The 23,001-nt window shown below is 49.8% G+C and overlaps 2 long non-coding RNA genes across 2 annotated transcripts; both read right to left on the bottom strand.

The window, feature by feature from the left end:
- Positions 1–8,475: 8,475 nt before the first annotated feature.
- Positions 8,476–14,934, bottom strand: LOC147356086 (uncharacterized). Its single transcript, XR_015142605.1, has 2 exons — positions 13,646–14,934; positions 8,476–13,557 (listed from the first exon to the last, which is right to left on the bottom strand). It is a non-coding gene; the product is annotated as an uncharacterized LOC147356086 (long non-coding RNA).
- A 3,628-nt stretch (positions 14,935–18,562) lies between these two features.
- Positions 18,563–20,714, bottom strand: LOC147356085 (uncharacterized). Its single transcript, XR_015142604.1, has 2 exons — positions 20,518–20,714; positions 18,563–19,199 (listed from the first exon to the last, which is right to left on the bottom strand). It is a non-coding gene; the product is annotated as an uncharacterized LOC147356085 (long non-coding RNA).
- Between the last annotated feature and the right edge of the window lie 2,287 nt (positions 20,715–23,001).

Genomic DNA, 23,001 nt, shown 5'->3' with positions numbered 1-23,001 from the left:
GGGAATGAGTTAAAATAAGGAAGAAAAGCTAACAAAGAGTCAGAAATGTCTCTAAGTATACTGTTTGCATAGTTTTGATTTTTTTGACCCATGTAAACATTTTACCATACAAAAAATAAAGCTAACTCATCAAACACGTGGGAAAAGACCTTAGAGCTGAATGTAAATAGGAATAAGCGTATCTGAGTATTAAATTGGTAAGATAACTATACAGAAGGAAAAATTAATACAACTAACTTTTGATCATAGTACTTGGATGTCTATGTCTATAACTCCTCAGTTAGACACATTCTAAAAGTAAATGCAAAGAAATTTTGAACCTTTTCTAACAGTATTGTTTTAGTAGTGGTATAAATACAGTACTTTCAAGATTATTTGCATGTGTCACAGCAATGAGCAAATATATTGATGTTGAGAACAAGGGACGTTGAGAATCTGTTGGCGAGAATCATTGTGGAGGGATGAGATACAAATGAAAAATGGGAAAAGGAAGGGAAGAATCTTGTAGTATTGGATTGGAGTTGGAGGTATTAATGCATGATGTTTAAGCATTCACTTTTCTCGAACTTTATTGAGATAAAATTGAAGTACAGGAAGCCACACATATATAAACTTATGCAATTCATTCAGTTTTGACAAATGTCCTTACAAATAAAACATCGTTACAATAAAAATCGTAAACATTTCCATTGTTCCCAGAAGTCTCTTTGTGATCTTAACATCCACCCTCCTTCTACCTTCATCCTCTATCTCCTTCCTGTCACTATATGTGAGTGTGCATTTTCTGGAATTTTACAGAAATAGGAGGATACGGTGTGTACTTCTTTGCTTGGCTTCTTTCACTGAGTACAGTTATTTGAGCTTCATCAATGCTGTGTATTTATTCTTATTATTTTTATTTCTAAAATTGGAATGGCTTTGTTATTAAGTTCATTAAAGTTTATATTGTTGTGTTTTTCTGATGAATTGTCATTTGAATTGTCCACCTTTATCTTGAAAAGTAAAAGAGTGATACTCTTTATTTGGAAGACCATTTTCTCTGATTTTAAAATAACCATTCTAGCCTTCTTTTGCTTATTACTTGAATGCTATCTATTTACTGTAAGACTGTATTTTTGTACATAGAGAATGTCAGTTGAAGGAAACAAATTAGAGACTTGTTTTTTTGTTTGTTTTTTATTCATTTTGTCAAACTCTAGCTCTTGACAGGTTTAGACCATTAGCAGAGCTTCTCTGGTGGCTCAAACAGTAAAGAATCTGCCTGCAGTGAGGGAGACCTGTGCTTGCTGCCTGGGTCGGGAAGATCCCCTGGAGAAGAGAATGACTACCCACGCCAGTATTATTACCTGGAAAATTCCATGAACAGAGGAATCTGGCGGGCTACATTCCATGGGGGTCACAAACAGTTGGACACAACTGAGCAACTAACATAAGTACAGGCCATTAGCATTTAATGTAATTATTAATATTGTTGAATTTATTTCTGCCATTCTACTATTTGTTTTCTATTTTTCCCCTTTATATTTATATCCATATCTCCCCTTTCCAGCCCCCTTTGGGATTAATTAATTTTTAATATTCTATTTTTATTTTCTATTGGCATTTTTATAAATCTGTTTGTATTATCTTATAGTGTTTCCTCTAGAGATTACAATACACACACTTTCATTTTCAAGTAAAATGTAGAAGCTTTGCAATCATATAAACTTCTTTACGATTCCCCTCCACCAACCTTTATGTTATCATTGTTATTTGTATTATGTCTCCATACACTGAAAATTCTACCAGATGGTGTTAGAACCTCCACCTTCTATACTCATGCGTGTCCTAAAGAACTGGGGGAAACATGATCTCTTATATTTACCCAGATAGTTACCATTTACGTTTTGCTCTCTTCATTCCTCAAGACCAAATTTTCTTTTGTTACCATTTTTATGCAACCTGATACATTTTGTTTAACACTTCTCACAGAACAGGTAATCTAGTGACAACTTCTCTTTTGCTTTCCTTCGAAAGTCTCTTTTGACTTCCTACTTAAAGTATACTTTTGCTGCATATAGAGTTCTGGGTTGACTGTTCTTTTTTTTTCAACCCTTGAAAGATGAGGTACCACTGTTTTCTGACCTTCAGACTTTCTAATGAGAAATCTCCAGTAATTAGAACTTTTGTTCCCCTGTATGTAAAGTGTCATTTTTCCCTCTAAATGCTTTCAAAAGTTTTTCTTTGCTTTAATTTTCACCATTTTTATTATGCATCTTGGTGTCGTCTTCTTTGAGTTTATCCTATTTAGAGTTTATTAAGCTTCTTGACTCTTGAATCTTACAACATGAAATAAAATTGAAATGCAATATAATGTTAATAGAAATATGGAACACATACAGTGAAGGCCCAAGAAAAGGAGGAGTCAATTCTACCAAGTTGGTAAAGGAAAGGAGATACCAGAAATGGACGTGAGCAGGTATACAGAGTGTGAGAGAGACAGTCTCGGCGCAGGGAACATTGTAAGCAAACACGAGATCTGACACCTAGAGAACTCAGCTCTTCATTCTCCAGCGCTCTTTCACTCCACTTCCTATTTTCTAAACCAGCTGGTTTTGTCTGTGAAGTTCTCAGTGGCATCTTTAGGAGGGACATGCTTTCTCATACTGTCTTTTCTTTTTAATGGCAAGAGCAGCATTTCCTCCTTACCCCTGTACTTTCTGAGGATGTCTAACATCAGACTTTACAAATTAAAAAAAAAAAAATCTTTGAATAGTATGTGGAGGACTGATTCTGGTTTGTCACTTTATGAAGATACAGTGCCAGAATGAGGAAACAGTTTTCCCCACTAAAAAGGCAAAAAAAAAAAAAAAAAATCTGCCTCTTTAGACACTAACAAGTTAATTGGTTGAATAACTGAGACTCTTAGAAACATAATAAGCAAACTATTTCATTTTATCACCCAAACTTATACCTAATAAAACTAGCCCTCCAAACCTTAGATGTTCAACCAGCATTAATTATGACATTTAAGGGGATAAAATTAAGTGCTTTGTTGGTTTCTCTAGACAATTTACATATCATTACTCTACAATTTATGTTGCAGTGAGTCTTATTAAAACTAGTAAATGAAAAGGGAATGGTATTACCTTCAAGCTTTCAGGACCCTAAGGTCAGAGTCACTAATTTTTTTCTCTTTTAAAATTATAATAGTCAATTTTAAAAATATATCTACTATAGAATTTAATCATTCATTTTAAAAGGGAAAGCATGAAACCAAAATGAGCTGGTATTTATCATTTTACTGGGACTATATCAAACTTACAATCAATGCTTTATAATATAGAGGATGAGAAGAAAACACAGACAGAAATGGAGAAAAATCAACCAGAGCAGAGAAGAGAAGGAGGCAAAAAAATACCAAAAGTGAAACAGAGGAAACGACATTATTAAACCTTGTTAGCCCAGAACCGTTCAAATTTATTTGACTGTGGAGCGCTGAAAATAGCTCAAGCACCAACAGTGCTCCCAGGGACATATTCTGAGAAACGCTGATTAGAGCCATCCTCAAACATCCTCCCAGAGCGGTGGGTAACATTTGTGCAAAGAGCTTGGAGTCCAAAGGCAAAGACTAGAACACTTGTGTGGAGCCCTTCTGCATCCATCAATTCCCAGACAAGAGGAGTGGCCCTGGGTGACCACGATTCAGTCCGTGGCACCGTCTCCCACAGGCCACCTCTTTGGAGAGGCCTAGCCAAAGCTGGTCTGCAGTCCAGAGGGTGGGAGCAGTGTTCTGTGAAGCACACTAGGCTGGTAAGAGGTTCCTGCTATGCATCGGGACTCTGGGCAGCTGGAGCACCTCCAGACAAAATTGGGGGTGTGCTGGGAATGTGCCCACTTATCTGGGGGCCGGCACCTTTGGAAGCAGGGCTGTCGAAGCTAAGGAAACAGAGGCTCTCAGATCCTAAGAGATGCCCCCCATTCGGAAAGCAGAAATTATGACCTCTCGTCCCGGACTTCCCTACTCCTCCTTCATTCCATTTTCTCTTTCTCCTGGTCACTTGGTGTTTTCTGTCTCCTCTGTCTCTCTCCCTCCCATCCTCATCTGTATCGCCTCCGTCTCTCATTTGAGGTTCTACCGGGTCATTCTGTCAGACGGGGATCTGCCAGGACTAGCGGTGGACCCTGTCTCTCACTCTAGATAAACCCGCTCCCCTGCCGCACTCCCCTCATCCCCAGACACAGTGAGGGAGGGAGCCCGCCCTACGTTCTTCAGGTGGGGTGGGCGGGAAGGGTGGCAGTCTTTGTTGTCCACGCCGCTGTAGGTCTCTTGAGTTGGAGGGGTAGGGAGAGTCGCTTCTGGAGCAGAGTCTCCTCAGAATCCAGTCTCCACCCGCTCCCTCCGCAGAGAGAGGATCCGGCCGGTGTGACATTTCCTGCCAGCTCCGACAGGCCTCAAGGAGACAATTAATGCCTCACACCTGCCTCTACCGGAGAAGGTGCCGGAAGAGGAGGAAATGGCGTCGGGCGAAGAAATGCGTCAACCTGGAGAAAGTTTTAACGCGGTGGTAGAGAGTGGGGAGGGGGCACTGAACCCAAATCTTACTGAAGAAACGCCTCTTGGCATTCCCTCAAGGGCCACCCCGAGAGTGGACACTGAGCAGACATGGCATCACCACAGAGCGAGGCTGACAGACTTCTCAGTGCTCAAAGCTTCCGGAAGGAAGGAGAAAGAAAGCTGGTGGCAGAGCCTCGGCCCTTGGCCTGGAGCCCTGAAATGCCGGACCTTGAACCCTGCCTGCCTCGCGGACGGGCATGGGGGTCTGTCTAAGGTTGCAGGGGCCCAGCTTCCAGGGCCAGGGAGAGAGTGAGAGACCTCCCGGGCAAGTGGCTTCTGATAAAAAGGCAGACGGACAGACCGAGATGGACGGGGCTCCTTCCTTCCCAGACGCCCCAGCGCCTGCGTGGGCAGACAGATGGACCTTTCCTCTGGGCTTTACAGATTAATGCGTCCTTCGTATCAATTATAGAGACAAGAAAGTGTAATTTTCTCCCCGTGTTTGTACTGTTCAGGATTAATCTGCCTGTAAATGGATAATCTGTCAGCTTCCGAGACACTAAAGTGGGGAGGGGGTGGGGCAGGAAGTTGGGGAGAGATTTACCAGTGGGTAATGCCATCTGCTTTATTAGGTTGTTTTATAAACCTGACATTCAATTTGTTCTGGAGGACTTGGTGACGGATTATTCTGTAAATTCCCAAATAATTACGATAACCGGAGAAAGGGGGTGGGGGGGAAGGAGAGAGAGAGAGGTGGGTCTGGAGGGGCGGGGGTTGCTAGCGTACCTGGGAGGAAGGGTCCCAGAGGACAGAATCCACCCACGGCTCCCTCCAGGGTGGGAGGCCGGGCCTGAAAGAGGGGTTGGTCAAAAGGCCCCAGAGAGCGCTTCAGCTCCTGGTCTCCTCCATCCCCCTGCCTTTTCAAATCCTCAGACTCTCTGCTCGCCTCAACAGGACAGCGAAGTCACGTGAGCAGGGTCTCTGTTATCAATAAGATCTCATATTCTTTCTCCTGTCACTTGGGTCTGAATCCCATGCTCTCTTTACTGGCTCTGTGAACTTGAGTAAATTAAACTCTGTGCCTCAGTCTCTTCAAGGGTACAACCGGGCCAGTGGTAATACTTACCTCCCAGCGTTGCTGCCGAGATCAAATTAGTCCTATATGGAAATCACTTTAAAATGATGCTTGGTGCATACTAAGTACCGTATAAACGATTTGCATTTTTATTATTCCTTTGTGTTTTTATCCCTCAGGTTTGAGCCTGGTCCAGATAGTATAGTACACTCTCGATAGACATCTGATGGTTGGATCTGAAAAAATCATGACAGTAGAATCCGAATTTGGCACCTAGAGGCCCCTCAGCCATCCTGGGTTCAGCCCCCACCACCCATCCCCTCTGAACCTTGCCAAGGACACGGAGCTCGCTGCCCACCGCTGGGCGGCTCAGGCCTTCAACCTGACCCAAAGCCAAGGACTGCCCCCTGCCAGTCCCTGCAGAGCCCTCCCCAGGGTTCCAGCTGCCGCGTCTGCACAGCGAGGCAGACAGAGCCCCCCGGGTGAAGCATCGTCTTGGTTATCAGCTCTGAGAGCTCGTTTCTCAGCAGAATGCTATTCAATTACCCCATGCACGTTTATCTTTTAAATTTCAGAACGCTGCCTTCCGTGGTTTCTGTAGCTTATTTGCTGCTTGTGCTGAGGTGGAGGGGGTTGGGGGAAGGAAGGCCACATGGTGTGTGTCCCCACAACCCACCTCCCTGACACCCTTCCTGTGTTCTGGGGTCCAAGCGTGATGAGGTCCAGCCATGTGATCCTGGGAGTCCAGGTGGCGGGAGGAGAGGGGAGGGACTAGAATCCTCCCTGTCTGCTCTTTCTGCCTATCTCTGTGCCTTTGTCTTCCAAAGGACGGCTCTCCGTTCAGCTGGTTGCCAGGATAAAGAGGCTCTGGAGTGCAGTCTCTGAGGCTTCCCACGGGGAAGACGTCTGTGCCATGGGCAACACCTGGGTAGAATACACACATCTCAAGGTGCGTTCCTGATCTTAGGCCTCTGTGTCATCCACGTGAAAGTCCTACGTCCACGAGAATTTATTCCCTTCATTACTTCATCTAATCATACATGGAGCTAGGATGTGGACTGCGTGCTGCTGCTGCTAAGTTGCTTCAGTCGTGTCCGACTCTGTGCAACCCCATAGACGGCAGCCCACCAGGCTCCCCTCTCCCTGGGATTCTCCAGGCAAGAACACTGGAGTGGGTTGCCATTTCCTTCTCCAGTGCATGAAAGTGAAAAGTGAAAGTGAAGTCGCTCAGTCGTGTCCAACTCGAGACCCCATAGACTGGAGCCTACCAGGCTCCTCCGTCCATGGGATCCTCCAGGCAAGAGTACTGGAGTGGGGTGCCATTGCCTTCTCCGGTGGACTGCGTAGTGGGCTTCTATTATGTTCCCTGTCCAGAACCAACCTCCCTAGTTCTTCTGGTAAAACAATTCTTTTTTCTCTGGAGAATCTATTCCAAGAGATTTGGATGGGACCATTGCTGCCATCTTCACTGATGTGCAGGAGACTTTGTCCTGACCAATCAGGATACTTTGTGCCCTTGGCCAAACTAATTGAATCAAGCGTGGCCATGTGACCCAAAACCAGGCGATCAGGTCCTTCCGCAGGGCTTTTCTGCCAAAGGTTTTGGGGAAGAAGCTTTATTCTTTCCAAGTTGCTAGTCTGGTGGGATGTGAGCCTTTGGCTATTGGCAGCCCCATGCTCACCATCAGGAGAGCGCCTGGGATAGATAGAGCCCTGATGATATTGTGGAAATCCTTGTCTAACCAGACATATCCTCCAGACTTTTCAGTTACATGAGTCAAAATATTCCTCTTTTTAACTTGATGGTATGAGTTGTGTTACTGTCATACCAAACCTCATGAATATAGGCTGCAATTAGCACCTCCTCCCCGTCTTCAAGCTTCATCTCACAAAGTCGAGGTGTTTGTCAAGGAAGGGCTGGGAGTGGGGTGATCTCCTTCTTAATAGGAGTCAGGCTGTATACCTTCGCAGGACCCTTCCAGTTCCCAGAAGGTCCTCTTCTATTATAGCCCCTCTTCCCTCGTATCATTCCTGTGTGCACTGATAGACGGGCTTCTCCTTATTGGTTTATAAAGTTTCTCCTACTCTTTTCCTAATGACCTTTGTCTCCATCAATCATCACAGGCTCCCTAGGGACAGGGAGATCAATCACTTCTGGGTCTTCTTGTCTCCACCAATTTCTAGTACAAGGTTCTCAACTGTCTAATATGCAGCCTGATGGTTTGAGGGTATCTGCCTGTTTGCCGATATAGGAATGTATCCCTGGGGATGCATGAGAATGAAGCTGGAGAGGCTTCCAAAAAGCATGGGGGGAGCGAGACAGAATAAAGAGCAGAGCAAACAGGACCCCTTGGGCTTTCAGAGTCAGAGGTCCTGTTCAGTAACTTGAGCTGGCTTTATGGTATCATTTACTCAGACCCCATCTTCTGCCAAAACAGGACCAAGGGAACTTACAACTATGATTCTTGAGCTACAGACAATGATAACAGAAACGTAGTGTTGACTTCCTTAACTGTGTGTCCAGCCCTGGCGCCAGGCCCACGTGGGGACCCCAAGAGCAGCCCCATCCCACTGGCTGTGGTCCTCACTAACTGTCCTACCCAATCTCTGGCTGGGCTGACTAGTGAAGGGCTTTTCCTGCTGAAGGCAATCTGTAAAGACTGGAAGAGGTGGCTGAATCTTCAGATGTGCAGACACTAATGCAAGGCTACAAGGATCATGAGGAATCCGGGAAATGTGACACCACAAAAAGAAAAACCAGAGCTGCAGTAACCTGCCCTGAGGAAACAGACATCGACACACTTCCTGACAAAGAACTTAAAAGAACTGTGTTTAAAAATGAAAAAGCAAGTCACAGACTGGCAGAGAATATTCAAAATTTGTATATCTGACATGACTCACGTCCAGAATTTATCATGAAGTCTTACAACTCAATAATAAAAAACAAAATTAAACTTGGCAAAAGACAAACACTTAACAAAGAAGAAAAATCCAATAAGCACATTAAAAGATTGCCAACATCTATAATTTTCAGGGAAATACAAATTAAAATCAGTGAAATATCACTTCATACCCAACAGAATCACTAAAATATTAAAAAAAATAGTCAATATAAGTGCTGGTGATGATTTGGAATGACTAGAACCCTCCTACACTGCTGGTGGGAGTGTTAAATAGCACAGCTTCTTAGGAAAAGGATTTTGCAATTTCTTAAAAAAGTTAAACATACATCAGTCTTCCAACTATTAGGCATTTACCCAAGAGAAATAAAAACCCATGTTCACACAAAGAAACATACAAATGTTCTTAGCAATTTTATTTGTAATAGTTTGCTTTGGTGGCTCAGATGGTAAAGAACCTGCCTGCAATGCAGGAGACCCAGGTTCCATCCTTAACTTGGGAAGATGCCCTGGAGAAGGAAATGGCTACCCACTCTAGTATTCTTGCCTGGAGAATCTCATGGACAGAGGAGCCTGGTGGTCCTGAGGGTCCCATAGGGTCCATAGGGTCCCAGAGAGTCAGACACGACTAAGCAACTAACATAACTAACAAGACTGTAAACAACCTAACTGTCTATCAACAGTTGAACGGATAAACAAATGTGGTACCTTCAAACAATGAAGTACCTGTTGTTCAGTCACTAAATCATGTCCAACTCTTTGTGACCCTATGGACTGCTGCATGCCAAGCTCCGCTGTCCTTCTCCTGTATCTCCCAGAGTTTGCTCAGATTCATGTCCATTGGGCAGTGGCAAAGAATGTACAACAGAACACTGCTGCTGCTGCTAAGTCACTGCAGTCGTGTCTGACTCTGTGCGACCCCATAGACGACAGCCCAACAGGCTCCGCCGTCCCTGGGATTCTCCAGGCAAGAACACTGGAGTGGGTTGCCATTTCCTTCTCCAATGCATGAAAGTGAAAAGGGAAAGTGAAGTTGCTCAGTCGTGTCTGACTCTTAGCGACCCCAAAGAATGAACTATTGGCATATATAACCACATGCATAAATCTCAAAAATAATTACACTGAGTAAAAGGAATCAGACATGCAAAAGGCACATATTCTGTATTTCCATGTCTGTGAAGCTGGAAAAAAGGCAAAATTAATCTGTGGTGTTAGAAGCGGGATCAGGGGTTGCCTGGGATAGAGACAGGGTTTTGACTATAAAAGTGTACAGGGAGCTTTCTGTGGTGATGTAAGTGGTCATTCCTTAATTGGAGTAGTGGTTACGTGACTAGATCTATTTGTCAAATCTCATCAACCCTTACACGCTCACTGTGTGTATAATATGGTATGCAAAATATTCCTCAATGAATAAAGTAGTCTTGAATCAAAACGCATACACGAAGCAGAGTGATGGAAGCTTTCAGCTCACACTGCCCCGTCCTGCTCTTCCTTCTTCACACAGAACACCGCAGATCCAACAGACGGAGGCCAAGGCAAGCCTTTGTGCCAGGGCTCTGGCTTTGGACATCACAGCCCCAGACTCACGAGGCAGCTGAAGAGAGAGTCCAGCCCTGCTCGGACACAGTCCTTACCAGAACCCCGAGGAAAGTCATCCTCCAGGTGCCGCAGACACAAGCAGGACCTACACCAGCCTCCAAGCTCTCTGCCCCCGGAGAACTTGGGCAAGTTCTTCGATCTCTGGGTGCCGCCGTTTCCTCGTCGGTGAATGGGAGAAACTCCTGCGCTTGTTAAGATTCAGTTAGTAACAAACATCCTATATGAACAGATTGATAAGGAATCTAGAAAAAGGTACTGATGAACCTGTTGGCGGGGAAGGAATGGAGACGCAGATGCAGGAAACGGACTTGTGGACACAGTGGGACAGGCAGGAATGGACGGACGGAAGTAGCCGCAACACACATACGCTCTCCTGTGCACGGTGGGCAGCCGCTGAGAACTTGCTGCGTAGCAGAGGGAGCCCCGTCTGGCGCTCCCTGATGACCTAGAGGGGTGGGGGTGGAGGGGAGGGAGGGGAGGGATGTGAGTATAACTATGGCTGATTCGGGTTGTTGTATGGCAGAAAGTAACACAACATAGTAAAAATTAAAACAAGAAAAAAAGTTTAAAAGATTCAATTCATGGACCTCAAGGGTGTAGAACAGAGCTCAGCAAAGAGGACTGCACAAGGAATGTTGGCGGCTCTCGGGATAGTGGGGCCCTAAGGCCGCCGGTGCTAGCTCCAGGCGGAGGGTGTGGCTGCGGAGGGACCCATCCTACTCGAGTTATCTCTTGCTGTCTGTGCCAGAGCGCTGTGCGCGCCTGGTGTGGGCACGCCCCCGGACTCTTAGTACTTTGGACTTTCGTTTCCTAGGGCCACCATAACAAGGCACCGCAGCTTAAAACAACCAGTTTATTTTCTCACAGTCTTGAGGCTAGGAGGCCAAGATGAAGGTGGTGCAGGGCCGCACGCCCTCCCGAGTCGCTATGAGGAAGTGCGTCCTTGCTTATTTCAGGTCCTGGAGGTCCAGCTTCCCTTGGCCCAGAGCAGCATCACTCGCCCTGTCTGTCTCTGTCGGCGTCCTAACTCTCCGCTCTGTATAAGGACACCAGTCACACTGGATCCGGGCCCACGCCACTCCAGTGTGATCTCATCTTCACCAGCTGACACGACAGAGACTTCTTTTGCCAATAAAGTCGTGTTCACACAAGGTCAGGCTGGGAGCGTAGCTTTCTGAGAGACACCGTTCAACCATAACACTGGGTCTCCACTTCACACTGAATATCTGTGTAAAGATGCCGAGGGGACACGCGTGTCCAGGCATGTCATCACATAGGTCTGAGCAGTGTGTGTGTACACTCCAGGCTCTGGCTGAGTGGACCCATGCAGTGGGTTCCATGTTCACGTCTTGGGTGTCTATCAAACACGGGACTGTCTGTCTTGAATAATAGTCTGTTTCTCCCTGCCCCGACCCCCAGCCCCAGCTCTATTCTGCGACTCCTTACCTGCCCAGAGGTCCCTGTGCTCACAAACAAAAGGAAAGGTTTTTAATGACTTTCCTCTAGTAAAATGAGTTATTTCCTGACTGACATATTTCCTCCTCTAATTATACACTTACCTCCTCTACCAGCTTACTGAGGAGAAGAGATAAAAGGGTCAAGACTCAGGCTGACTCAGGGCACACAGGCACGCATGCACACACACACACACACACACTTTCACAAGGAGCGGATAGGGTGTGGTACTCAAAGCAAGTGCGTGTGGAGGACCCTGGGGGGTCTTCCTGCCCGAGATAAACATCTGCACAGCTCCCTGCAGCACCTCATACCACCAGGGTCTTCAACTCTAGAACTGCATGTGTATTTTCAGGCACTAACATTAATAACAGTATTTTTAAACATTCTTTTAAGATTAAAAATACAAATAATAACTCACCCTCCCCCAAAAAACTTACTCTAAGATTGCTGCTGGTTTCTCCACTTGCACATGAGCATAGACGGGGTGAGGGAGTAAATAACACAGATCTCCTGCCTGACCTCCTGCTGGCTGCCCCAGAGAAAGAGGGGTTCGGAGGCTGAGTTTGAGGAGGGACCCAGGAAAGATCTGACGACCCTTCTGCCTGGCCTGCAAGCAACTGGACAAGGATCTAAACAATGGATTCTCTCCACCTCTTTTTAGAGAAACAGCTTACAAAAGCAAGAAGAAAATTCAGGATCATATTCCAACCTCCTCGTGGTACAGAAGGGAAGACAGAGGTCCGGGAAGGAATTCAGTGTTGTCTAAGCTCAGGGATCCAGTGTCTCCCGACTCCAGTCTTCTTTCCTCCTCACCCACTCCATCTCTTTAGGCCTGGAGGGGGCGGTAGAGAAGGAGGGTGGAGGGAAGAGCCCCCCTCGGGGAAGATGCAGAGAGCCACAGAAAAACATTACATAAAGCACAGAAACTCCTTCTCCAGCTGAAGTTTCCTCCACAACCCAGACCTCCCTCCCAAAAAGTCCAAGGTGCCCTCCGCCTGCCCCAGCCCCTCTGCTGATCTACTTAACCCAGAGACACTGGTGCTCCTGCGCTTTGATCCTGCAGGCGTCGGGAGCTTTTTGTTCTATTATTCACTGCAGGGTGGATGCTGGGTTGTCTCTCCTCATTACGGGCTGTGGCTGGACTGCCCACCACCTCCCCAAGGCCACTGGAAGATGTCCATCAATAAGTCAGTAACAGCGACTGGATGTGAGAAGCCTTCTGGGGCAAGAGTTGGCACCATTTCAGAATCAGAGTTTTCAACAAGCCTCTTTTTTAGGAGGAGAGCTGGAGAGGAAAGCAATAAGCATAAAAACTATAGAAGTGCAGGTGGGGATGCCATGAGACACGTCTCTGCCCAGCTGATCGGGCAGCTTCGGAAGGCGGGTCTTGCTCGTAGGGCTATGTGTGTCCCCCAGAGCAGCCGACACACAGTGAGACACCACCGGTGTTTATGTAACAAGTGAGTGTGTGAACGGGCTTCTCCTCCCAACCCTCAAGACCATCTTCTCCAAGAAGGAGCACAGAGCTTCGCGGCACTTCTAACTGCACACCGTGATGGGACAGGTCTGGCTGTCTATCCACGATCCCACACATACACACCAGAGGGTATAAGGTCTAGGCAGTCATTCCCTTCTGTTCACAGCTGCATCCTTAGCACCCAGCACCATGCCCAGCTCATAGCAGGCCCTCAACCAATGTGTACAAGAAATTAATAAATTGGGTGTCAGACCCGAGACCTATTTCCAGGTCGGCTGCCAGCTTGCTGAGTAACCCGGGCCAGTCACTTCCCCTCTCTGGGTCTCAGTTTGTCCCTCTCTGTACTGAGGGCTGTGTGCCAGAAGATCTCCAGTGAGGTCATCCAGTCTAGACATTTCTTAGGAAGATGAAAAACGGGCGTGACCATACACAGTCATGCGGTGACTCTTCCAAACTCATGTTCTGTCCCTTGCATCGTTATGGGAGCTTCCATCACCAGGCCTCTCATAACCTATGGGGAAGCAGGTGATGGGGTTACATCGTAAACCACAGATACCTGCAGCCAGGACGAATGTTCAGAAACTAGATAAATGCCCTACCTGGAAGGCGTGACTCCCCCAAAGTGGTAGAACCTTGGCGAGTTCGTACCTTCATGCCTGAAGCTGCTCTCACCCCCCAACTCCAGGCACAGACTCGGCAGCGGGAAGAGGGAAGCCCTTAGGAAGCCGTTTCCCAGCACATAGTCTAGAAACACAGGTGGAACTCAGCATGGGCGGAGGCCAGTGACGCTTTTTGTAATTAATCTTGGAATCTCCAAGGAGAGAAAACACATTCCAAACTGACTGCTGGAGAAAAGCACAAGGTGGGACCATAGAAGATTAAGGACAACTCAGGCTCAGGGAGGACTTGGCCTGCCTCGCTAGCTGGCAACGACCAACTTCAAGAGAACTAACTGTGTGCAACGTGGCTGTCTAGGTGGACTAGGCCACACAGCGATCACTGCGGTCACTCCTGTGGGAGTCCACTCTCCACGGCTAAGCCCTTCAGATGCCCTTCAGGCGTGGTTATGACTGGACAAGTCCCCAGCAATCCCTCCATGTTCACTCCCACCTTGCAGAAAGCTTGCCTCTCTGGAATTGTTATTAGTTCACATGCATTATGTCTTTGTGGGGTGGGCAAAGGGGAGGGCATCAGCCCCAGTTCACAGACCCAGGGGGTGGAATTTGAGGGCTGGCCAAGGTTTTTCCAGTAGTCATGTAGGGATGAGAGTTAGACCATAAGGAAGGCAGAGCACCAAAGAATTGATGCTTTTGAACTGTGGTGTTGGAGAAGACTCTTGAGCACCCCTTGGATTTCAAGGAGATCAAACCAGTCCATCCTAAAGGAAATCAGTCCTTAATACTCATTGGAAGGACTGATGCTGAAGCTGAAGCTCCAGTACTTTGGCTACTTGATGCGAAGAACTGACTCATTGGAAAAAACCCTGATCCTGGGAAAAACACAGGCAGGAGGAGAAGGGGATGATAGAGGATGACATGGTTGGATGACATCACTAACTCCATGGACATGAGTCTGAGCAAACTCCGGGAGATAGTGAAGGACAGGGAGGCCTGGTGTGCTGCAGTCCATGGGGTCACAAAGAGTCGGGCACGACTGAGCGACTGAACAACAACAGGCTAGTCACTTCTAAGTCTTGACCCTGCCCCTCCGCACCCTGCTGCCTCCTCCGTCCTCCCCCAGAGCCTCGCTCAAGGTCAGGGAGGAGGGAGCGGTGGTTCCCAGCACTGCGGTCACCTGACATGTACTTTACAGGCTGTTGACTCCCAAACAATACAGTCCATGCTGATCTGCACGGTACCTTCCGCCTAGTTTTCCAGTAAACTATTTCCACCGAACAAACACGCAGTCTCCCGGTTCCCGCGCGGACCTGGAAAAACACAGCGCTTGGCTGGGCTCCCGGCCTGGGGTTTGCCTGCCATCCGCTCGGGGCCAGCGCCGGCTGCATGTGGACGCACGCGAGGTGCCCTGGCGCCCAGCTTCCACCGGGGGGCGCCCGCGGGCCGCGGGAGCGCCGGCCGCTCGCGCCCCGTCTCCCGGGCGCGCCCGGCCCGCGCCTGCGCACACCGGAGGCCTCCCCGGGCCCCGCGCCCGAGAGCCGCGCTTCCGGCGGCCTTGGCTCTGGAGGTTACCGCGGGCCACCCGCCCTGGAGGGCTGGCTCTGAGGTCCGCGAGCGGGAACACGGGGACGGTGTCCGCCCTGCGGAGATCCGGCGGCCGTGTTCCGAGGCCCCAGGGGCGCTCTCAGAGGCGGCGGCCTGCGGTGGCGCGGGGGGCTTTTAGGAAGAATTCTTAAATTCTTCCTAAATTTAGGAAGCAGCCGCTGCGCCTTAAATCCCGGAGCCGCTCTCCTCCGCGGCCTCTGGCCGCTCGGCTGGCCTCGCGACGTTCCGGCCTCGGGTCCACCGACCGCCTGTCAGCTCCAAGCTGAGCAAGGCCGCCTCGATTTTCAGAAGTCGCACCGACCCAGGGCAGGGGAGGCCTGGGGCGAGGGCCCCTGGCGCGTCCATGGTACAGAGAGAGCCGCAGGAACGGAGGGGCCAGCGGGCCAGTTGGGCTTACTGCTCGCTGAATCCCAAGGTCAGAGCGGGGAACGACGCCAGGGATCAGCCAGACACAGATGGGAGAACTGGGAGAGCACGTTGTCCAAGGTCACTGAGTTTGCTGGCAAGGAGCAAACCCTACCGTGTGAGCCCTTACTTTCAGTTCAGTCGCTCAGTCGTGTCCGACTCTTAGCGAGTTTGATCAAACTCATTCATGTCCATAGTGTCGGTGATGCCATCCAACCATCTCATCGTCTGTCGTCCCCTTCTCTCGCCTTCAGTCTTTCCCAGCATCAGGGTCTTTTCCAATGAGTCAGTTCTTGGGACCCTGTAATGGTTCCCCTAGCTCTTGGGAGAAAGTTCGAGCTCCTTAAAAGGGCCTCGAGGCCCTACGGCATCATCAGCCCCTGCTTACTGGGCAACAGAGCCGCTCCCTTCGCCTCTTCTTCTCTGGGCTTGGCCAGGTTCAGTGAGCCCGGCCTCCTGCAGCCCCAGTCTCTGCGGGCAACTCCTCCGTGTCTTCTAGCTCCAGGCTCACACACCATTTCCTCTGGAAAGCTCTCCAGGCCTTCCCCTGTGCCTCACGCACAGAGCCCCGTCCAACAGTGTGGCCAGATAGCCCGTGCCACACTTCCCTGCTTCTTTACCCGGAGTCCTCTTCTACCCCCAGACTGTGCCTGGGCCCATGATAAAGTGAAAGTGAAGTCGCTCAGTCCTGTCCGACTCTTTGCAACACCATGGACTGTAGCCTACCAGGCTCCTCCATCCATGGATGGGATTTTCCAGGCAAGAGTACTGGAGTGGGTTGCCATTTCCGTCTCCAGGGGATCTTCTCAACCCAGGGATTGAACCCAGGTCTCCTGCATTGTGGGCAGACGCTTTACCACCTGAGCCATCAGGGAAGTCCTTCTAGGCACTCTGTAAATATGGTGTGAATGAATGAATGGGTCAGAGCTCCTCCCACCTGGTTTCTGGACCTATGTACTTTTCAACATATTGCACGCTGACCCTTTTACTCTCTTAACTAAAGGCTTATGGCATGGAAGCACCCATGTTATATGGCAACGCTGGGGAAATCAAGGCTCAGCACAAGAGCCGGTTCTTGAAAGAATACTGTGTTCCTTGCTTTTGCTTCCAAGAAGTAACTTTCAACACGGTGTTCTCCCTAGTGCTCTGAATGGTAATTTCTAACTTAAGTTATTTTTGTTATTTCACTCAGAGAAACGACCTCACAAAACAGATTTCAAACCATGTTCCTAGAATCTGACGGACTGTTTGAGGGGCTCCATGTGCCCACTTCAATCAGAGCAGCACCATTTTCATTTTATTTTTTTATTTTCCAGGTAGTTCTTGTGGAAAAGAAAAGGAGCCAAGGTTTCTTTTGATGCTTTAAGAATATTTAGAAATGAATGGCGCCAAAAGATTGCAGAGTAGAGCAGCTGAAGAGCTGTGAACAATGGTTAACAGCTAATCATTTCAAAGGCCTGTAACTTCCATTCCCAGTAAGGCACACACCACAATTTCCCAACCTACTGAGCTTCTCCCCTGTTCTTTTATGCAGAGTCTATGTCTGAGGCTCTTCATTATTTCTTCTTCCTTCATAGCAGGGGATCTGATGTTAAATGGATACAGGAAGAAAAGCAGAGGTATATTTTTTTTCAAAGTTTGTCACATTTATAAGAGAAGTTGCTATGTTACTTTTTTTTTAAAACTGGAGGATAATTGCTTTACAATATTGTATTGGTTTCTGCCATACATCACCATGAATCAGCCATAGGTATACATATATCCGCTCCCTCCTGAACATCCCACCACATCCCACCCCTCTAGGTTGTCACAGAGCACTGGGTTGAGCTCCCGGTGTCACACAATAAATTCCCACTTCTTGGTTGAAGAAGAGAGTTGAATGTTTGATATTTCTCCTTAGGAAAATGTTCTGAGGCCCCAGTTCCGCCCCTCGCCCTGCCAAGTGGCCTAGTCTGTGGAACTCGTGAATGTGAACAAGCAAGAGGAACTTTACTGATGTGATTATGTTAAGAATCTTAAAGAGATTATCCTGGATTAGCCACGTGGGCCCAATGTAATCGGAAGAGGCCTTACAAGGAGCAGGGAAGTGTGTCAGTCAGAAGGTGTGAGGTGAGGCAGTGGAAGCAGAGCTTGGAGCCAATGCGAGGTGAGGAAGACTCAGCTCAACACTGATGGCTTTGAAGACAGAGGAAGGGACACGAGTCACAATGCAAGTGCCCTCCAAAAGACAGACAAGGGCAGGAAACGGGTTCTCCCTTAGCGCTTTAGGGGGAACACAATCCTGCTGGCACCTTGATTTTAACCCCAGTGAGACCGATTTTGGACTTCGGGCCTTCGGAACAGTAAGATACATGCTAAGCCACTACATTTGTAGTAATGTGTCACTGCAGTAATAGGAAACTAATCCCCTCCCCCCCCCCAGAAAAAAGAGGAAAAATATCCCTGCCATAGACCCACTTTAATGGAAAGAAGGGGGTTCATTGGAGACGGGAATGACTGGGCTAGAGCTATGGTGTGGCCAGAGTGCCCGTGCAGCTAGGGGAGGAATGTGAGCGGCGAGCCAGATGCACGGGTATTCTGTCGTTCCAGAAAGGGGGTAAGGCCATGCCACGGGGTACACGCTGTAGCACTTGCATGCAATCTTATGTTTTGACTATGTGTATAGCCATTTTTATTTCCCCTGCTGGCCTGGAAGATTCCCAGATGGCATTCATTTTTATATCCCTGTTGTTCCCAGTGCCTTGTGTGAACGTGTGAGGCATTTCACACTTCCCGAAGCACTGGTGTGCCAGTATCCATTTTGAGTCTCACCACAACTCTCCCGGGGTGAGGCAAGACCGGTTGTGGTATTGCTAGAAGTTTTCGTTTTGCCAAGGACTAGCACCCAGATTTCTCTGGCACCCAGGCCCTTTTTTATTCAGCATCCCGACCATTTTATCAGCAAAGTGAACGCTGGAGCACAGATGAGGAAGTTGAGGCACTTTCAGACTCCCAAGGGTCCCGGTGGTGGGTGGGCTCTGGGGAGGGGTGGTCCAGAATGACCGTGTGGACCACCATGGGCCACTTCCTCCCTCTACACACAGGAGGAAATCCTTTTGCCCAACTGAAGGTGGAGAGGAAACCCCACAGCAGTGAATCTGGTTTTTCAAGAACACCGCAAAGGATGTGGATGGGAAGAGGGCGAGGCCCCCCTCTGGTTCTGGCTCCAGGCGAGGCTTACTGTCGGGGGTCCCCACCCTGAACCCCTGCCTCTTCACCAGCTATCCTAAGGAAGGGTCGCTGTGGAGTTCGGGAGGCGGAAGGGTCATGCCTGCGGGTGGGACTCCAGGCACCGAGGGCAGGTGGAAGAGAATGGTGTCTACCACTCTTTTGCATCTTAAAAATTCTGTTTCCCATCAACATTCTCACAGTCCAGTCTCTGGAATTAGAGATAATTTCAAGTCACAGGTCCCCACTCAGCCCTGGTGTAACCTTGGCAGGCGTGGATGGATCTCACTTCATCTGCAAAAAGTGGGTAACACCGACCCTGTGTTGTGGGAAAGACAAAAAAATAATGTACGGAAGACAAGAAGCACACCCATGATAGCTATATTACGGATAATCAAGAAAATGGGGGAGATTGGATTTCTCAAGCATGGGCAGCTGGTAAATAATGGTGACACCAAGACCCCATCCTCAACCCAAGCCTTCAACTTCTCAACCAAAGGCCCTTCACTCCCCCAGAACATTCTATGGCCATACGCCGGCCCTCCCAGGCAAAGCTTCCCCACCCGGTTCACACAGAGAGCAGCAGGGGCCGCTTCTGACTCGGCCCCCACCGAGGGGGAAGCCCGCACGCTGCACAGCTGCACACATCTGGAACCTCGCCGGCTGGAGACCCGAGGGGCGCGCAGGGCTCTCCAAAACCTGTGCGCCGGAAGATACCAGAGCAGCCACAGGCCTCTCCGCCCTGCGCGGCCCTTCGGCTCCCGCCCGCGCGCCCAGGAGCACTGAGCCCAAGGTCAGGGTGGACGCCTGTGCGCCAGGCACGGGCTCGGTGGGGCAGCCCCCTGCGCGCGTCCCTGTAGGGAGCGGCGGCGCGCGCAGGGAGCCCCCGGCGCGCACACGCCGCAAACCCATAAGCCCAGCCCCAGGGTTTTGCACCCGTGGACGATCGGCGCGAGGATCGGGGTAGGGGGAGGCCCAAGGCGGGCCTGGGAGGCCAGGAGAAGCCGTCCCGGGCGGCCGGGAGGCGTCGGGAGAGGGGCCCGGTGCGGCGGCGCTCGGCCCGCCCTGGCCCGCGGCCCGCAGGGTTCAGACGGGGCCAAGGCGGCCAAAAGCGGCCGGCGCGCGCCAGGGGCCGCGGCCAAGGCTGACGCGGGGTGCTGAACAATGTTGGGACGAGCCGGCGCGGCCCCAGGGCTCCGCCGAGCGGCGCTGGTGGGGCCCTCCCCATAGGCGGCTCTGCCAAGCGGCCTGCCCCTGGTCCTCCGGCGGCGGCCCAATCCCCAGCCCGCTCTCCGATCCCGGAGGGCGGGAGGGAAACGCCGGCTTTCTCCCCGGACTCTCGTCGCCTCGGGGCTCCACGGCCCTGGTGCGCGGCTGGGATCCCGGAGCAGGCTGGGGAAGGACGGGAAACACAGGCCTCGTCTTCAATCTGTTGTGCGATCTACGCGGGCACGCGCGAGTCACGGGGGCCTGGGGGGGATGGCCGCGGCCCAGTGCACACGCTTGGGGGTGCGGCGTGGGGAGCTCAGCCTTCTGGAGCATGAACACCTGCTTGGCCAGGGAGACAGGCACGGGGACCCAGAAACTGACCCGGGCCGCCCCTCTTCCCCAGGAGCCTTTACACAGCCCTGACTTACCTTTTTGTGATTAATAAGACTGCAGATAATAAAGAGCTTTGCATTTGGCTGGGCAGTTTCAAACCCGCCTTTCCTCTTTATGCTCACAGCAACCGTATGTAGCCGACCGGACAGGCCATTTCACAGACGGGAGAGCACACAGCGGGGAAAGGCCTGAGGTTCTGGGCCCCTGTCCCCAGCTAGACTCTAACAAACAGGCAAGTTCCTTCTCCTTTTCCGTGGCAGGGGGCCAGGTTTCCACCCTCTAACATTCCCGGACACGATGGCCTCTGTTTCTCTGAGAGTTAGGCCGTGGAGTACCTACTGCCTGGAGAGGGGCTGACAGCAAGTGACAAGGATGCAGGTTCCCCTTACTGCAGAAGAATCGATGTGAGTGGCCCAGTGGCCTCCTTATAAGCTTCCCTTCTAGATGGAAGGAAGATGGGCGCTCCTGGCCCTAGAGCAGCGGTTCTCAAAGTCATTGTCTAGAAACTTGTCAGAAAGGTACACGGTCCCAGACCTACTTAATCAGATGCTCTAAAGGTGGAGGCCAGCAAGCTTTGCTTTAAGGGGCTCTCCAGCCCTTTCTGTGATGCACTCTGAAATCTGGAAAACCCCCTGGTCCAGAAAAGCATCCCTATAGGCTAAAGACAGGCCCTGCCTCCCAAAGGCTGACTGCTGACTTAGGGGCCAGAGAAGGCAAGAAGTGAACTGGAAGGTTCAGTGGTTAGCTGCAGTTGTGAAAGGCCATTCCCCAGAGTCCCTTAACTCAATGTGTGTGTGTGTGTGTGCCTATAAAACACTGGAAGGAATGGAGACTTTAGGACCCCGCACAAAACTGTATTTATAAACTCACTGAGCTCCCCACGTGTACCTGCTAAAGATGAGCTCAGGGTTAGCTGACTCTCTGAGTTGGAAAGAAGGTCAACCAATTCATTTCACAAAATGGAACGTCATTGTTAGGTGCCTGAGGTGCAAAGTGGAGCAGGCAGTGCTGTGTCCATCCCCTGGCCAGCTGAAACGTGGCATTATCTGGGTTAGTGTGGTGCCAGTCAGGGGAGGCTGAGTTCCTCCCCACTGGCCCCAGGGAATGACTTGGGAGTGGGCATCAGGCGTGATTCTGGCCAAGGAGATATGATGGAAGACTGGGGAGGTGATGAAGAGTTGATGGACACAGGAAAAGTGCATCCTTTTTTGTCTCTGGATGTCATTACCTGGAACTGCCACCATCTTCCTGGACAAAGGAAGAAGTTAGCCTAGAAGGACAAGCAGCATATTGGGGTGACGGGAGAAAGCCAGGAAACACCTGGAGTCTTCATGACACTTTTGAATCACTAAATGAACTGACCTTGGATGGTGGCTAGGGTGAGGAGTTGAGATGAAGAAGTGGGGGAACCCTTGGGATTTTAAGTGAGAAAAAAAGATCATTTTCTTATTTAGACCGTTTTTAGTTGGGTTTTCTGTTATTTGCTGCCTGTCATCCTAATACAATTAATATGATTAGGATCGCACTGGAATACACAAGCGGAAAGAAACAAGTCCAGCAGGGCATCAGAGGGAGTTATGGGGAGGACGTTGGAGCCTTTGGGCAGCCCCAGGCGCTGGACTGTCTTCACTCCCACGTCTGTTTTGGGAGTCCCCTGTGCCCCGCTAGTGGGGCTCTGCCACTCTCTTGCCTTCTGCATGCTTTCTGTCTCCTGTTTTCTTTTTCTACCAACTGGCTGATACTCTCCAATTTCCAGTTCAAATTTCCAAGAATGAGACCCTGGTTGGCCTCTTTATCGACCATTTCTTCAGAGCGCTTCATACCTGGTCACTTCATCAGCCGCTGGTTGGTCTGTGGGTTGACTGTCCTTGAATCCAAATCAAGGATGGAAAGAGGCACCATGGAAAGGAGGGTGGATGCGGGACACAGCCAGCCCAGCTTAGTCTGAGGCTAAGGTCGTAGGCTGGGAAGGTTCCCTTGAAAGCTAACAGTCTTCTTGGTGGGTACCAGGACTGACTCGCCAGCAGTCTTCATGGGGAGCTGTAAAATGGCAGTTTTGAGCCAGCAGGGTCAGAGCAAAGGAATCCATTCCCACTGCAAGCCTTCTCTGCTATAGATCTGTTTTATACTTGAGAGTGAGGGGCTCCCAGTCAAAAGGCCTGCCCAGATCCTAGATCTACCCCCAAACACTCAGTCATACCGCTCGAAAAACACCCCCACCCCAAGTGCGCCCACCCATGCATCCGCACACGAAGCAGACGCACGGCTGTCGTCCAAGACACACACACACCACACGTGACTTTTCCATATGGCGCTGTGTGGCAACTGTCGCAAGAGTTGTTCCGTTGCTTCGGTCATGGTGAGACAATGCGTCGGGATGTGTGAGTGACAGCGGCACTGATGGAGTGTGAGCAGAAGCGAGGGAACCCCCGGTGGCGGAGTGTTTCCTGAATCAGAGCGTTAAACGTGCATAAGTGTGAGAAGCACCTGGGAGCCCGCATGTGAGGGTGTGACACTGC

The sequence above is a fragment of the Bos grunniens genome, chromosome 16, assembly GCF_055505025.1.
Source record: "Bos grunniens cultivar Pamir isolate PY7600 chromosome 16, Bosgru_T2T1.0, whole genome shotgun sequence".
Lineage (NCBI taxonomy): Eukaryota > Metazoa > Chordata > Mammalia > Artiodactyla > Bovidae > Bos > Bos grunniens.
This window is presented reverse-complemented; position numbering and strand designations above follow the sequence as displayed.